Here is a 6,035-nt window from a genome sequence, read left to right as displayed (position 1 = left end):
AGTGAGAGAAAAGGCCAGGAAGACATAATATGTTTTGGTCTTTAGAATAATTTTAGGACGAAAAGGTCACTGTCTGCGGCACAAAAACCTTAAATTATTGTGACTAAACTCCTCAACTACGCACAGCTCCAGATCCTCCTCCTGTGCTTGTTACAAACTGGCCTTCTTGTGTAGAGTTTGCATGTTCTCCCTGTGCCTGTGTGGGTTTTCTCCAATGTACTCCGGTTTCCTCCGACATTCCAAAAACAAGCATGGCAGGTTCATGCAACACTCTAAACCAGGGGTGCCCAAACTTTTTTAACCTAAGATCGACAATCGATCAACCAACCTCCCGCGATCAACCCGTTGCCGCGCACGTGCCCATACAAATGCACATACACACGCATGCCATGATGAGCAATAGCCTGACGCTGAGGCATGCGACACACTTAGGCAGCCTTTTAACGATCGTTGCTCACGCATACCGTTTTAAAGTGCTTCTCTCTGCCCTCCAGATTCCCATTCTTTGCCCGCGGCCTCGGTTAATTGTACATGAAACAAACCCTGAATGAAAAGAATGATATCGATAAAAGATATAGTTCAACAGCTCTCATCACAAGCTGCACTTGCAGACTGCTGACCACTCACAAATTCCGCTGATGCAGGTCACACGCCACCGTAGGTTAAAGATGGCCTGCTTTATTTCATTTTATTTCTTTCATACTTTTTGTGAAGGTGAGACTGATAGGATTATTAGGGTGCAGTTTGCATTAACACAAAAAATATATTACGAACATGCATCGAGACACACAAATGTTTGTTTGTTTTTTCCTCTATACCCCTCGCGATCGACTTGGGACCATTCCACGAGCTACCGGTCGATCGCGACGGCACCCCTGCTCTAAACTGTCCCAAGGTATGAGTGTGAACGCGGATGGTTGTTCATCAATGTGTGCTCTGCGATTGGCTGGCAACCAGTTCACGGTGTCCCCCGCCTACTACCCGAAGACAGCGGGGATAGGCTCCAGCACACCCGTGTGAGGATAAAGCGGAACAGAAAATGGATGGATGGAGGACTGGAATCCGTGCAGCCAAGACACACGCTATGAAATGAAGACAAAAGAGTGCTGGACAAAATAATCTTTTATCTCCTTCATTTAAGTTGTAAAATGTAGGTCTGTGATTCTGATAGTGTCCGCGCCTGTTGAGAAGGCCTCTAAGGCCCTCGTGGAACACCAATGTGACAAATGGGAGGAATTCTTCGACAGAAGACTAATCACAACCGAATGACGGTCACATTTTGATCGTAAATGTGGCAGTTTGTTCATGAAAACTATTTTTCACCGCCCTTTTCACGCACCCATGCACACGCGCGCACACGCATGCCATGATGAGCAACAGCCATAATGACCACTCATGTGAATGAAACAGAAAAATAAAGTCGATGCAAGAGATTGTGAAAAGGAAATCACTGCCTATTTTAGTAGATCGTAGCTCACGTATACCGTTTTGAAATGCGTCTCCTGGCACTCCAGATTCATTCTTTGCCAGTGCCATTGGCGAATTGCGGGTCAAACAAACTTTGAATGAGAACAATTAAAAAAAAAAAAGATCACAACAGCTCATCTCGCAAATCGGCCTTCCGTTGTGACTGACAGAATTCGGTTTGTCGTGGACTACGTGATGTGCCTGCTGACTTTCCTTTTCCCAGGAATGACTTGGATGGAAGAAGCTGCCATTTATTTTTTGATCACGTTTTGTCCTAGTTATGTTTTTCCACTTAAGACAATTGCTAAAACAATACAAATAAAACATTTTTTGTCTAGGTGGCGGGGTTTGGGGAGCAGGTGTTTTTGTTTTTTTGTTTTTTGGTTGGTTAATGAGATATGTGACACGCCATTTGACAGACTCCAATTAACCTCACAAATCCTCATGAGCTGTAGACTGCGCTCCATCCTGCCCAACACAACCCTCCAGTTACAACCTCGGGTATATCCCAGGATAATATCAGAGCAAGGCGGGAACGTTGCCAAGAGCATCAGAATGTGAACTACTGTATTAGCAGACCAGCAAAGACGCCTATCACGACTTCACACTGTATCTTACATCCAATTCCAGCAAATGGGGAGTACATGGAAACCTGTGACAATGATCCAACCAGAACAAACTCCTTGGATCGACAACATCAGGATTGAGGACGGATAAACATTCAGATGTCACCTCAACAAAAATCATTCATACCAGGGATTAGTGAGGAGGATATTGAGCATGATAGAGAAAACAACCAACCTGAGTCTGTGAGCGAATCAAAGCGTGCAGAGTCTCGTCATTGCTCACGATATTGGATAAAGCCAATGCAAATATTTGACTTGCAAAAAAACCCCACCCCTGTTCATGACTTCAGCAAAGGTTAGAGGAGTAGCTGAGTCAACACCGATGAATCTATATGACATGCTTCAATTGTCACAACAGTTCTCAGCAACTTAAAGAGTTACAGTTGTTGAACATTGCAATATTTCAAAATTATTGAGAAAGATTTTATTTAGTTTTCGTGCACCTTAAGTGAGAGTATTACCATATGTCCCACAACCTACTGGACTGGAAATTATTTTTGACACAGGGAATTGTCATGTTTTGTGAATCAAATGCTCTTATTTTGTCATGTTCCCAGCATTGCATTGAAGTGCATTGAAGATGACTGGTAATAAAGCGGCAATCCAGAGTGATTTTGGTTGGTTTTATGTTTGTGGCAGGTAAGCAATATCCTTTCTGATAGATGTACTGTTTCATGATACCCGATTATGAATCGCGATTCATCTGGGGTTTCTTGAAAAGAACCCATATTTGAGCTTCGGAGTTAAACAGCGGTATCTTTCTTTGGTGCTTAAATTGGGCTGTCAAACTAACTAAACACTCAAACTAAACTCTTCTTCTACTCACTATTAGAGGACCTCATTAGCATCTGCGTCCAAAGCGTGGATATGAATATTTAATCTTATAATATAATGTTTACAGCAAATTGTTTAACTTGCAATCTGATGCAACTGAATGCACATCTTACAAACTTCTAACCGGCGCTCCGGAACAATAATCAAGAAGTAAGGCTGCATATTTCCCAAGAAGTGTTTAGGGAATGGAGAGAGAGAAGAAAAATAGCCTCTACTCCAGTACAGCCTTTAATCATTGTCTTTGATCCTTCTTGCAATCTAATGTATGTGACGTGGTGACTGGAAGGCTTGAATCTCAGTCGAACGGGAGGTTTCAGGTCTTTTCATGGCAGCCACCCCCACTGGGAGCAACAGCTCCATGGTTTTATCCTGACATCAGTGCCAGTGACATCTTTAAGGAGGACCAGCATCTTAATATCCAGAGGGGTTGACTGCCACTGGAGACGGCCTCTCTCACTTTGCTGCATGTGTAAGCTTAAATAACATGTCTCGTCACAATCATCTGGTTGTTCCTCCCGCTGGGAACTCGACATGCCCGATCGCGGGTGGGGTTTGTTTAGCAGATGGCAAGATAGCAAATGTAAATCTGCCCGCAGATATATGAAAAACAAGACTTTGTTGAACATACCCTGTCTGCTCGGCATGCGCGGTGCACGTGAAATTGCCGAGCGTTTCACAGAAGTGTTCAGCCGTACACTGACAAAGGACTGTAACCGGTCTGATGAGAGGTACAAAGATGACGAATTGCCATGGGCGCTGGGGGAGGAGATGGGCGAAAACATGAAAGGCTGCAAGACAAAACAGGAGAGTCACTCTCAGGGGAGGCAAGGCGCGAAAAGAAACAGATTCTAACTGTTGTGAAAATGAAAATAAAAAAGGACTAAATCGAAGAGATCACTCTGAAATGACAGAGTGGATTGAGGATGCTCTTGTGTAAAACTCATGACAAATTTGAGCAAATTGTTTTCCCGTACCTTCTCATTGTTATATTTTAAATGCAAATTCCTATTTAGGAACTTGTTTCTATGTTAGTCTCAAGGTGATTCCTATTCCAAACATTTTTCCCAACAGAAATAATTCCTTGGTCAATTTATCCCTGAGGGGTGACATCAGTGAGAGGGGACAAGCCATGGGGGAAGATTTTTAGTCTGAGTGTGGAGCGTGTGGGTGTGAGGTGTGGCCATCAACAGCTCTGGTGTGAAAATGTCCTATTTCTTGATGTTTTGTTTTTTTAAAAAGCGAACAGATTGCATCAGCGACTGTGTGAGTCCTTGACCACACAGAACGGAATTAGCATATTAACATATGCAAGTTTTGGCTCAGTTTTTCAGTGAAAGACCAGATGTGAGATTCAAATAAGTCTGCCATCAAACAAGTGTGTCAAATCTGTTAAGTTAAATTTTATTTCAGCCATGCCTATTTTAATGTGATGAAAATCAGACTGATCCTCATAACCAACAGGTTTTGGTACTTCAGTCAAGAATCTGAGTTAATTCAAGTGCAAGATTGATGAAGTGTCTTGACACACACAAACAAAGATGTCAATGCTGAGGGGTTTATTCTATCTGTGAGTAGATGTTGAGTGGAAGGACTCAAGTTGCTGCTGACTTGCCGGTAAATCTTAGATGATTGCCTCTTCTTGCTTGAATTCAGCAATTTGTTGTATAAAGGGGCAGAAAGTTTACTCATCCAAGACTGGAGTTTCAGGTCCAGCTCTTTTCTCAGTGGTAAACACTGTAAACTGCGAGAGAGCGAGGAAGCATCAGGGAAGGTATTCGTCTGCAGTTTGCCAATCGTTCTTGTCTTATTCTCAGATATTACCATTCTATAATGCTGTATATAATGAAGTCAAGATGGTGCCCGAGTAGGCAGCCGTCAGCAAGTGCTCTCATGAGCCTTGCTTTTTTTGTTGTTTTTGTGTTTGTTTTGTCACTTTGTGTTGTTTACGTTGTGTGGACCTGATGTGGACTTTTTTCAGCATTTTCTGGCCACGACATTCATCAAGGAGGAGACTCTGTGCTCGGTGGTTGCGCCTTCTCGGCAGCATGGGTATACCAGCACTGTTTTTGACTGGGAGGAATGTCGGCACCATTTGACTGTCGTTGCTGGACAGTCCGGGTGTCACGTATGCGTGGTGGTAGTGGACCCCAAAAAGCAGGCAGGAGGGAGGAGCAGGGTGTATTTGAAGAATTGTATTTAAAACAAAGAAAACTAAATCCAAAACAAACAAAGTCCAAAGTATCAAACAAAAACTATGACTAAAGCTAAAACATAACAATGAACTAAACATAACAGAAGCAAACAGCAACACACATGACAGTAGCAAGAGCAACAATGACCCGACACTGAGTGTTCGGGCTGGGAGTCCTTTTAAAGCCTTAATTAGTTATGACCAACAGGTGTGCACTGCCGGGGGAGCCCTACAGTGCCACCTGTTGGTCCCTAAACCGAATCATGACAGTACCCCTCCCTCAAGGGACGGATCCCAGACGTCCCAAAGTTGTCCAAAAGGGTTGCCTCGCCGGGGAACAGGAACTAAAAGCGACGGCAACCCTTGCCTCACCGCAGAACAGGAACACACGGGACGGCGACCTTCGCCTCGCCGAAATACATGAACGATAAGCGACGGTGACCTTCACCTCGCCAGGGAACAGGAACAAAAGCAACGGCAATCCTTTTGGCTGGGCGTGGCCTGACGTAGACGGAGCTCGACGTAACGGGGGACATAGAACAGCCGGACGTGAACAGGGGCTCGGCCTGACGTGGGCGTGGACGTGGCACGGCTCGTCGTCGACGTGAATGCGACTCTGCTCCAACAGACACGTGACGAGCCTCGGCTCAACGTCGACGCGGACGAGGCTCGGCCCACCGTAGACGCGGCTTGACGAGACGAAAACAGGACAGCCGCATCCCCAGCGCTGCCTGAAAGGGGAAAGGGGTGTCGGCCGCAGACGCGCTCCGCCAGGCACATGGTGGAACAGGGACCAGTCCTTAGTACCTGCGGGGTCCAGGTGGTCGGGTCATTCTGTCACGTATGCGTGGTGGTAGTGGACCCCAAAAAGCAGGCAGGAGGGAGGAGCAGGGTTTATTTGAAGAATTGTATTTAAA

Source organism: Hippocampus guttulatus, chromosome 12 (genome assembly GCF_054856545.1).
Source record: "Hippocampus guttulatus isolate MCC_2025c chromosome 12, RoL_Hgut_1.0, whole genome shotgun sequence".
Classification (NCBI taxonomy): Eukaryota; Metazoa; Chordata; class Actinopteri; order Syngnathiformes; family Syngnathidae; genus Hippocampus; species Hippocampus guttulatus.
Note: the sequence above shows the minus strand (reverse complement) of the source record.